General features: G+C 34.6%; 1 protein-coding gene across 1 annotated transcript in view; it reads right to left on the reverse strand.

Annotated features, from left to right (window-relative positions):
• The window catches only part of LOC113491843 (protein spaetzle 3), a 40,930-nt gene extending 31,491 nt beyond the window's left edge, over nucleotides 1-9,439 (reverse strand). The window contains exon 1 of the mRNA XM_026869017.1: nucleotides 8,735-9,439. The gene's annotated coding sequence lies outside the window, so the exon portion shown is untranslated. The remainder of the gene's footprint in view (nucleotides 1-8,734) is intronic.
• Between the last annotated feature and the right edge of the window lie 3,353 nt (nucleotides 9,440-12,792).

Below are 12,792 nucleotides of genomic sequence, written 5' to 3' on the forward strand. Positions count from 1 at the left end.
ATATAATATAGATCACTTCCTGATAGAACTGGTTGTAGTAGGCGTTTGCTGGCTTGTTTGACACGTGTAAACAGCAATACAATAGGAGGAAGCGGTGCGGCGAATTCGCTTTGGGTCGAATGGGCTCGACCATGCGAGACCAACTCGGGTAGGTTTTCCATTGAACGTACTGTACGCAAATGGAGGGTGACTCGTGATCTGTTGATATTTTCAAGGACTTGGATAGTACGGTTATAAAAAAAAAACACAGAAGCTTAATGTAGATTAAAAGATTTTTTACTTTTTCAAGCTCATCCTCGGCAGAAACATTCACCGCAGAAATTTCGTAGTGTGACAGAAAAAAATGTGATATAAAAGTCACTTATCAAAAGAAAAAAAATCTCATATTAAGGCTAAAAATTCTGGTTGCCACACCTTCGTGGACCTCATATGCAGCTGTCTCATTTAAGGATATTCCTCTCCTAAGTAAATTCTACCACAGAAAAGTTTTCAGTTATCACTAACTCTGTCGATATCGGCAAAAAAAAACCATCCGACTGTTACACATTCAGGGTCAATTGCATTCCAATGGCCTGTTCGAATAATTCCAACAAGGCCGCAGTTTGCCGTCCAAGAATTAGCACAAACACATGATTTTATATCATTTAATAGGCCACCTCTCTTATCCACATTTTGTAGAACATGTACTAGACTAACTCTATAATCTCATCTCAATCTACATTTTCATCAAAACTAGAATAAAAATACCTTTGAACTATGAATAATATGCCTCTTTAGCGTCAAGAGTTGTTTTTGTTACTTAAATTGTCAAATCAGCTGATAATTTCTTAATTTCAAAAATATAACATTCCCCCCAATATAGTCGCAAAGAGTTAGTAGCAAGGAGGTTTTCTATAAGCATTAAGGCTACTTTAACTTGCCTTTATATTTTGTTCAAGGTGCTCGCGTGTCAAGCAAAGGTTGTCTACAGTTCTAAATTAAATACTCTATGTTGACAGCCAACACTGACATTTAAAGTCAATAAGTCAGCTGGCAATTGAAGATGACTCTACGTACTTGTTCTTTGTGTAGCGAAGTGAATGAGATTTATTTATTAATTTTTTTAAGGCATATTTGATTATATTTTTGTCTTGATAATAAGGCGTGTTAAAACTTTGGTTGACAGTAACTCTAGAAAGTAATTCGCTGGTACGGTATGATTTATTTTCCCAAAGTTATATAAAAAACAGGATGTGAGCAAAAATATTAAACCACTTTTCACTCTCAGAACTTTTTATTTAAGCAACTTATTTTGGAAATTTAAATAAATCTACTCACTTTTATAGTTATAAGTTAGGATGTATGTAGTGTATACGCCATTTTATATCTCATGTATCCACTTGACATTTACAGCCTAAAGAATCTAGAAATCAGTTTCACAAGAATTTGCAAATAAATTCAAATCGCTCTAGATTATAACAGATGCATAGAAATACAATTTTGTGAAATATTCGATATTTAGAAGAGATTTATGCCACTATAAACGCTAACGTTAAATAAAAACGTCTGCCCACACAGAGTGATTTAAATATTTTGTCTGTATGTGGAACGATTTATGAATAGTCTTATCTCTATGGCCCAAAAGGTTAGCTACTTCGGGTTTTAGACTAAACTATAATAATAAATAAGTTTGATAATTTGCTTAGAATTCTTTGGGTGGTCAATACTAAGTATCAGTTCTTAAACTCTAAAGAATCAGAGGTGGGTAGAACATTGTCCACTTGTGGGACACAAATGGGATTTAATAATAAAAAAAAAACAAATATTTGGTTTAAAAGCTGAATATAGTTCGAAATTATTATTCCTTAAAATTTTACAATTCTAGTAGGTAAGCTACACACTGTTACTCAAAAAATTGGAGATAATTGTTTTCTCCTAAAATTATTGACATAAAAAAAACATAATAAATCCACAATTGACATGAAACAGACGAATTGAGAACCTCCTTTATGTATTCGATTGAAAAACCTTTAAACTTCTCTCCACTAATATTACCAGCAAACACTCAGACATAAAATACAAGAATTATGTTCTGCCTTACATAAGTTTCATTTGTCTTTCGTGGACCTACCTTTCATAAAAGTAAATCGTCAAAGGCCAAGGCTTCGACGCGTCCGTTTAACTTGGTAGCAGTTATTGCTGTCTCAAGTCCTATGCAATAATATCAGACAGTAACTGCTGGACTTAAGGTCAGGAAAGTGTAATCCAATTGTTTAAGAGTGTTTCTCATATCGAGTTATGGGTACAGAATGTCGCATACGCAAAAGCAATGGTTGAGTACAAATATGTAGGTTGTAGAAAAACACATACAACAAATAGGTTGAGTTCAAATAGATTATAGGTTATAAAAAATATGCGTTTACGCGACCTTATAATTTGTTATTATAGCGGTAACAGAATACACCCTACTAATCCCTACTAATATTATACTCGTAAATGCGAAAGTAACTCTGTCTGTCTGTTACGCTTTTACGTCAAAGCCACTGAACTGATTTTAATGAAATTTGGTACAGAGATAGAGTTGACCTTGAGAAGGAACATAGGATAGTTTTTATCCCGGACTTTTGAAGAGTTCTCTTGGAAACGCGATATAACCGACATCGACGCGGGCGAAACTGCGGGCGAAAAGCTGGTAATATTATAAACGGGAAAGTTTATGATGATTTTATGATCCTACGGGCAATAGCTAGTTGGAAATAAAAATTAAGCGATTGTGGCCAAAAACGATATTTACAATTTTCATACAAAAATAAAACTGTCATAAATCGTATATTCAAATAAACAATTATAGTCAAATTAACTCTAAATGAGTTACGACCATTAAGATATCTTCACTCCATTTCAAAACGTTAAAATGCCATCCATTTAAGTAGGTACATTCACTCAGCTTCGCCACAACATTGATTCAAACAAAATATTTTTTTTGTTGCCACTAAAATTACAAACACAATTTAGCACTTCTATTGTAAAACTGTTTAGCGTTTTATGTAATAATTGACGACCCAATTAGCGTGGCTTAGTGGTTGGACTCATAGAGGGTCACTTATTCCGTTCTCGTTAAATCGTTGTTTGATTCCGGAGATAGCAAAGGTCTTTTAAACTTTTTGAATTATTCTTATACATGAAAAATATGTCGGCGGACTTAATGTCCAAGGCATTCTCTACCAGTAAAACACAGGTGAAACCGATATAACAAGAAATAGGTGCATTGGCATGATCTGTTGTGATGACCTTGTGTAAAGTTTTATGAATCGTTATATTAATCACATTTTCTGAGAGTAGATGACATAGATTTTCGAAGTAAACCCTCACACGGGTGCGTTGCAACAAAATTTTCTCCATAACTATCGCTTTATAGTCCGAGCAACCATTTTTTTTTTCGGAAAACGGTGTAAGATTTTATTTTTATGCTTTCCCAATGCTTTCACAGTTCATTATAATATAAACATTATAAACGATAAATATGAAACGCAATTCATGAATTTCCCTTACAATTTAAATATACATAAAAAAACAAAATTTATTTAAACGTTTGTCATCTCCGATAGCAATCTGGATTTAACAAAAGACGGTGCAAGTCAGATGCTCAGCTTCCGGAGCCAGCCGAGATGCTATCGTAAAATAAATCCGATGTCATATCACACGATTTAATTTGCATACCTATGTGTAAGAGAAACATTTTTTTCTTTGACAAATTGAAGTATTTATGAGGAGATTGTCCTCAAATGGGTTTTTGTTTCTTAAATCCCTTGTCACCTTTTAAAACCTTTTTGGTTGATTTTGATTGCCGTTCTAGAGATTTATAAACGTTGTTAATTTCACCAGTAAGGCTTTACATTTTGCGTCGATCCAGAAAAAACGACTCTTGAGTCGGTATTTCTTCTTTTTTCAGACAAGTTGAAATCACCCGATGATAATCAAAAGTACCGCAATTTTTCTTTCCACATTTCTTCTTCAAGATAGATTATATTTGACTAAATTTCATAATAAAAATCTGTTTATTTAAACACATATGTAATTAAAAAGTAATGAAGATGGAGCACTTAAGTATGCAGGCTGCTAAAAAATCACTTGCTAGTCAAAAAACATACTGGTACCGCATCCCCTTCATTTTTTGTTTTAGACATAAAATAAATAATACGTATCCAATATATTTTTGCAAATTATTTTGTCTTTCCAAAATATTCTATTCCATATTGCTTAGATTACCTCATGACAGTTTTGTTCGACAAGTCAAAATTTTGTCCATGCCCAAAAGCGGCACGTAGCATATATACAAAGTCATGATTAAATTGTATTTATTAAACCTCTTTAGGACACTTAGCAGGGCTGAGATGGCACGACAAACGATTGCTTCACACGCGTTCTCGATTTCAGATCATTAGGTGCAGATTTCGTCACGATATTTCCCTTCATCGTTATTTGAGTTTTAGATTTACTTGTCTAAAGGTTATTCGGGTATATCCAATAGAGTATAACAGCTGTAGCAACAAGCAATGCTTTACTAAGTGGTGTTCTTTAATAGTTGTCAGCCATAAGAAAGATACTGGGTAAGTCATCATCAGCATAGCCTTGTCTCAACTTTAGGTCGGCTTCCAGTGTTACTAGACGCAACTAAACACCAGTGTTTTACAAGGAGTGGCTCTCTCCCCTGTCGGAGTGACTGCTTACCTGGGCAATACAATACTCCCTACTAAAACTGGTTTTCAGACTTTTAATATTTTAATTAACAGAAATCTAATACTTTCAGACGAAGGATTTAACGCGTCTCTTAACTTGTGATCGATCAACTTGAGCCTCAGACGATGATACCTAGGTATACGATACTGTGTCGCAGGATGTCTCCACGAGTTGAAGACCAGGTTGTAAGTGGAAGTATTAGTTAGCACCTGGCCTTCCAATTCTTTTTAACCTGTCGTTAATTTCTGGACACCTGTACACCACTTAACCATCCGCACAGGAATAAAAGCAGCCAAAACTCGCAAAGCATTCGCTCTTAAATTAAGAATACAGATACTTCATCATATTAAAGTTCAATACGCACGCAGTAGTTAAGGCAACATTAAGACCGTACGTATTGCACATTCATTAATAAAAACCATTAATAACGCAACGTTGATTGACGGAATCAGGCCGCTTTGGATCTCAGCCTCTTTACGTTTTATCTGTCTACTTCATGATTATGTAACCGATGTATCAATGAATTACTACTATAAGGTGTATTTGTAAGGCTGTTGAATAGGACATTTGACTAAATCTTATAATATAAATTTGTTTAATCCTTCAGACAGTTTTCCAAAAAATATTGAGTCCCTTTTTTCATTTCATCTCATGATTGGAAAGAAAGGGAGATTAAAAGCACCCAAAAGTGAGATAGTAACATCACTTGCTAGTTAAAAAAGTACTTGTAAGTGACGTCACACAAGGTTTTAAACCATAATCGATAAAAGCAAAAATAATATCCAATATTTTTTCAAATCTGTCTGAAATAATAAACCTTTTTTTTTTGTTCAAATCAAATACCCCTTGGTAAATGTATACCTACAGTGTTTTAAGGTCCCGTACCCAAAGATTAATGCGTGTTCTATTACTGAGATATCGCTGTCGGTCCATCTGTCCATCCGTCTGCCCACAGTATATTTCTCATTACCTGTGGTACTTAGATAGTTGGAAAATATATAATGCGATAATGACGAATACAAAAAAATAAGATCGAAGTGTGTTTTGCTTTTGTTGCGAATTGTTTAAAATTTAGCCTGATAGTAGGGAACCCTCAGTGTCGCGAAACCGACACGCATTTGACAGGTCATTTAGATTATGAAAAAATATAAAAAAAATCTATTAAATATATTCAGTGGGAGAATAGAAACTAGTATTACGTACGTACGTACCTCTTAGTTTCCGCAAATATTTAGCACTTCAACATAGTATTTATCACTTAGTATATTATTATAGTGCAAAATAAATTACTTATTGAAAGCCTCTCTTTTACATAACACTAGTATAAGATAACGGATAATATAACAGGTATATATCGGTATTGTGGGAGGCTTCTCGATTCACTCGTTGAGTCAACTAAAGAAAGGCAGGTGCCGTAGTTTTGTTCGTTTTCAGTAAGCAAGTATACTTCTAATCCACACACAAAACTTTCAGGACACATTTAAAAAATCAGTAGCTTAATACTCTCTTCTAGTAATTAGTTTATCAGTCATCCAGAGCCAGTCCAAAAAAGTTATCCAGTAAATTAAAACAGATAATAAAAACAGCATCAAAGACAAAAACCTACTTTATTTACGAGTAAATCAACTAACGCGCAAACAAAACACTATCTCATTGAATCAATAATGTTCATTAGAACGTACATAATTAAATCAGAATTATTTAAATACAATCTACATATTATTATATCCACGGGGCACGCGTTACCCATGTCACACTATACGCTACATTTTTTTGTGTCAACCAGGAAATAAACCATATTATCTTGAACCTTAAATCGAAAGTCCGTAGGCAATTAAAACGGGTTTAAATGAGAGAATATACATCGTTGTTATTTATTCCGGGTTTGTAGCCTTCGGTAAACATGCGTTTACTTGGAAATTGTAGGGAAAAGTTTATCACGCGGATATTGTGAGAGTCAGGCCCAAAGAATGTTGTTTGATAGTAAAACTTTATGTTGATATAAATTGACGTCTCTGAGAGACTCGTGACTGAGTGCAATAAATGTAAGCGGTAATACGTAATTAGGAAAATGTGTACAATTATTACGGAACGGAATGATAACTTATTTATTTATTTATGCTAAAAGACAAATTAAAAAAAAAATCGCCAAGCTGTAAAAAAGTTTTTTGACGAATTACGATTTAGAAAATGTCATCAAAACATTAAATTTAGGCTCAGTTTATTATTACAATTGAAACTATTACCTATGAAATATAAGCGACAATGTACACTGCATCGTTATCCCTAGAACCATTTGTGTCTTTTTTACGAGACGCTTAATTCAGCAGGTAATTGACCGATCTTTAAAGATAAGCTGTGCTTGCCACAGTTTATCCGTCAGTTATAACAGTCTAGTAACGTACCGCTGGACAAAAGAACAGACGGATAGACAGCGTAGTCTGAGGAATAGGGTATCGTTTTTACCCTTTTTCTACGTAAAGCTAAAAAATAAAAAAATAATAAATAAATGCGGACAACATCACATACATTGTTCTGAACCCAAAGTAAGTTGCTTAAGCACTTGTGTTATGGAATTCAGATACAACGAAGGTATCACAAACACCCAGACCCGAGACAATGTAAAAATGTGAATTTTTACATTGACCCGACCGGGGTCGAACCCGGGACCTCAGAGCTAGCGACACCTTGAAACGGGAGTGTACGCCACTCGACCACGGAGGTCGTCAACCGAAAAACTGAAAGATAATCGAACACAGTTCGAAAAAACAAACATTTGTATTTTCAGGAGCCAAAAAACAAATTATGTTCAACTAAGTATGGTACTTATGTATACTAAATTTTACTTAAGTATATCTGTAAACAAAATTTAGAGACATGCAACAAACTTTCATAGAGAAATATACATAGGTCGAAAGACCTTTTGTTAATTAGTTCGTAAAAATGAGAATTAGGTGTAAAATAAACGTTTGTTTTATTTATCACTTGAGCAAAATATATTTTAACTTTGTATGCTTCTTTCATTTCTGTGTATTTTCAGATAACGTGTACCTTGTATTTCTATTATTATTTTTGTAATATGTTAGAACTTGTACCTTATATTAATGCGCGAAAGTCCAAATTGTCTACGTTACGAAAACATCATCAAACGAATGCATAATCATTTTCTCCTAAAAGAAAGATCGTACTACGAAACTAAGACTAAACACTAAATAAATAAATCAACAACGAAACGCACACTTTATGGTTATGTAAATCTCGAAGCATTAAAAGGAATTAAAAGTTACGGTATTTCTAATATTAGTCATCTGTTTATCTGTGTAATTATGTCATTGATTAAATTCGGTAACAAAATTAAGAGACGATTGAGACGAAACGTTTGCGTAAATATTGGCGACATACCTTCAAGGCTGTTCCAATTAAGCTATGATCTGTCTAAAAATAAAAATGCTTAAAATAATCATTACACGAACAAAAATAATAGTGATCGACCCATTACGTCCGCAATCGTATTGATATTGCCTAATCGAAGCATTTTTTAACCATGAACTTTTGTTTGCGACTGTCTCAAATCTATTGTCCAACTCAAACAACCGATAGGATCAAAGGACAATCCATAATCTTCTTATATTTTTCGTATTGTCATAAGAAAAAGTCATACGTTTGTATCTTATTAAAGTTAGCATTGCGTATATTAAGTAACCACATCGTATATTATGAAATCAGGCGCATAAAATTCTATAACAGATGCGACCAATTTTGAACTTTAACTCTCACACTTTAGAGCACATTGGGGGTTACATATTTGTCAAATTTCCTTGAAACTTAGAACTTAAAGCGATTGATTTATGTACAAGAGGCACTCGCACAATGTTGTGTATATAAATATTTTGCATATGTCTAAAATAAAGCAGGAACACGCGGTAAGACGGTGACCATAAAATTATTTATAGATGTGTTACGATACGAAAATATTACGAATATTTTACTGAAAATGACAAGTGATAAGGATTACCTTAATTTTTCAGCGCTCCTCAGGAAATACGTAAAAATAAAACTGTTATCAACCAGTCCACTTAAATCTTTAAATCAACTGTCACATTTGATTTTAGAATTCACTTGTTTGGTTTTGGCGGGTGTGAACAAGATGGCGCTTGCGTCACACGTGCGCCTGCGCTTGCGATCTCGCGGGCACTGATCGAACCTCCTTTCCTTTTACTTCGAGACCTCTGTTGTAGTGACACTGGTCAGTAGAATAGATCAACGTGTTTAACTTCCGATGATGTATGTTCCGGTTACAATTCGTGATCAGTCGCGATCCATTTGTAATAGGATTCTGTTACGGATCTGGATTTCTTCTAAATTTGGTTCCATGCGGTTTGGTTTTTTGACAAATAGGTAGGTACGCGGTATATCCCAGATACCAGACCTAGAAAAATAACTGGCATAGGACGTAAATCTTTTTAAAGATAAGATGTGGTTGCTATTAAACATGAAATACATTATTTCGTAAAATACTAGAATAGCTCATAGGGAAACGCGAAAACAGCATTCATTCAGATAAATAAAACATTTAAAAAAAAGTTTATAAATACTTATGAACTAAAACAAAAAAAACACTTGGATCTGTGCGCCATTGCAGGCAACACTTCGATGTTGGCGCCACCTCTCGCATGTAACTCTACCATTATCGTGACAAAACAAATAAACTACACGAGAATCGTAAATTAATTAATTTTATTTCGATATCAAATTACTTCAGCGTATATTGTCATTATGAAGACGATTATGAGTCACTTGCAATGTTATAGCATACACAGATGCTGATGAGATCTAATTGAGTTTCCATGCGTGTTAGTCGTAAATAAATCTGATGACCTCGTGGTGTCTGGCAACGGCTAAGAGACATCTTATATGAGGTCTAGTGCCACTTGAGATCCTTTGGTTTATTTTTATTTAATCTGCTTTTAGGAATTGTGTAGCATTTTTTTATTTGGTTCTATAACAGGGTATTTGACAAAAAAAAACTGTAGTCGGTCAGATGGATTTCCGAAAAATGTTGGGTGCTTTTTTTTTCTTTTATCACCAAAACAAAATATTAAGCGTAAACTGTGATTCGAAATTTCTAGTGACATCATTTACCAGAACGCTTTTTACTAGCAAGTGATGTTTCTTGCCCTCACTACCCTAAATTCCATCATCTTAATAATTTCCCTTATTTTTTATGATTATAATAGTGTCAAATTATTGTCGCCAATGTAGCGTCACGTTGTTACGCTGGACTACAGTTTTCGTTATTTATACCCAATCCCTACTAATATTATCAATAATACGAGAGGAACTCTGTCTGTCTATCTGTCTGTCTGTCTGTTCAGCTTTCACGTCTAAACCACTGAACTGATTTTAATGAAATTTGGTACAGAGATAGAGTTGACCTTGAGAAAGAACATAGGATAGTTTTTATCCCGGACTTTTGAAGACTCTTGGAAACGCGATATAGCCGACCTCGACGCGGGCGAGGCCGCGGGCAAAAAGCTAGTTATAATAAAAGTAAAGATACAAACAAAGTCTTCAATATTTAAGTGCCTGGAAAATGGCCTACTTGAAATAAAAACTTTTGATTTTGATTTTGATTTTGATGTTGATGTTGAGTATAGATTGATTTCGTCTAAAATAAATATAACAGATATTTTCTCATTTTGAAGACGGATCAGCCATGACAAGTACCTGATCTGAACATCCGTAATCTACTTCAATCAGAGCTAAACTTTGGAAAAACCGAGTATAAATAAAATTCATTGTTTGCGAGGCAGAGTCGCTACACACAAGAACTTCACGTTCGTATAAATCATTTATGTAACAAGTGGAGCAGTTAAAGTTGTTGTTGTATGATATATACAAAACTTGGACTCACTACTCACTATAAAATGATACACACAAGAAATCTCTCTTTACTCTCTACAAATCGAAAAAATATCCGCGGGATCATACCATCGAGATTAAAACGTTATGAAGTATCTGAGTATTTTCATTTAAATCCATTCAGTGCTTTTGTGTGAAGGTGTAACAAACATCCATACAAACTTTCGGATTTATAATACTAGAAGGATGTAGTCTAGATGTATTAACCACGTGGGATGATGACCCTTTAATTCGGACATTGTCCTTTGGACCGTCGACGAATCGAAAAATAAGCCAAAGTCAGCGTAAGTCCTTATATTTTTGACCCATATTTTTTATACTGTAATCGTCCATTCTCTAAAAAACAATCAAAATAAACTCACAGGAATGAAATCATATAGTCTGCAAGTAGGATATATCATCACTTTTACATGTCATTTTTTGAGAACGCTGGAGTCGACGTATCCTATCCGACTAACCTGAGAAGAAATATCGAAACAAACATTGGTTGCAGCCTCTTTTGTAGGCTAGGGCACACCGCGTCAAGACCAGACAGGTATAATGTACGCCTTTGTCAACTGATTCGAATAGACGTGATATTAAGAACAACATTTCATAAATAACAAACAAATGATTCATTGGGTAACCTTTGTGTGTCGCGTCGGCAAACAAATTTCTTTTCAAATGATCCTTGAGTGTCAGTTGACTCACATAGTCGTTACTATAGATATTTTACCTTGCATATTTTCTTGTTTCGTTCGGGGTTTAGAAATGAAAAAAAAAAACATATTAAACAGTGCCTTAGTGATAAAATTATTCTTAACGTAGCGTACACAAAGGGTTTTGTCTGACTTTCTAAAACCAGGCTATATGTGAGTTGGACAGTAGATATTTTCACAAATTAATGGTTTATTTATCTGTAGCCTATTTTTACCTCTACGAGTATGTCGCTTTTTATATCTAAGGCACTTACATAATGTTTGGTTTATTAGTGAAAATTGTTTCCTATGTTGAATTTCATTAGCTATTCGGATTCTACCACCACGTCTTGGTGGTACTTTTAGAATAATCGGATAATATTAATATTGTTTTGGAAGCGTGACAGCGCAATACATGGCATAGAGCGGCACCTCTCTTTTTCACCCACAATATTACCTTAAGACGTAACGGTAAGCCCTCAGTACTTACCATTACCGTTGGAAAACCCTCACTTCCGCTTCTGGGGTTTTCTCTATCAATACTATAAATGTTAATATGGCCGTTCATTAGAACTTAACAACCGGATGTACCAGAAGTTCGTATAACTAATGACGTAACAGTTTTCGTCAGTATGTTCTGACTGACAAAAAATAGTAACGTCACAATTGTGAACTGATTATATCTCGCTCAAAGTTATGACGTTGGGAGGTCATCCTTGTAATCTTAACTTCGATTAAGGAAAAACCTCTCGTATTATTCTTGAGTGTGTAAGAGTGAGGTTCTGTATGTGGATTTATACGCACAAAGTGCAGTTTCGATCCCAACGCAGGTAACTTTCTTAATTGTTCTAAGATAATATATAATTATAAAGAAAACTGCACGTCGCGCACGGTGTGTTTGGCGTAAAATCTGTCACTCGGCTATGCGTGTATTCGATATTGACAGACGATAAAGGAAACCATCGTGAGGAGGCAGGTTCCCTACATTGTTTACAAATATTTAAACCAGTCGCCAACCCGCAGTAACCTAGTGTAGTGATCAAAACTCAAATTTTCCCTAAATGGGAAGAGGCCTGAGCCAAACAGAAGAACCTTTAGATATATAGTGATGTTTTATCTAAGGCTATCAAATCAATCCTTTATAACAACCCTCTGCTGGTGTGTAAGAACATTAAAACCGTCTTTTACCTTATTCTCAGAGAAAAGTGACTCAGTTGTCAGTTAGTCAACGCCCGGTAGAACTATATTTAGGTAGCACAGAAAAATTCCTGCCAGCGGCGAATGTGCGGCGAACGTGCCGCGCCCTGACAATAAGGCACTACCGACTGACAACTGTTAAGGCGCAGTCTACAGGACAAAATTATATTTTAAGTACAAGGTTTTCTTAAAATATAATTTTGTCTTGTTGTTTAATAGCTAACAATACGGATAAGGAGACGCTGTTTATTCGTCCGCTGGAGTTTTTAGTTCTTGA

Source organism: Trichoplusia ni, chromosome 1, assembly GCF_003590095.1.
Source record: "Trichoplusia ni isolate ovarian cell line Hi5 chromosome 1, tn1, whole genome shotgun sequence".
NCBI classification, from domain to species: Eukaryota; Metazoa; Arthropoda; class Insecta; order Lepidoptera; family Noctuidae; genus Trichoplusia; species Trichoplusia ni.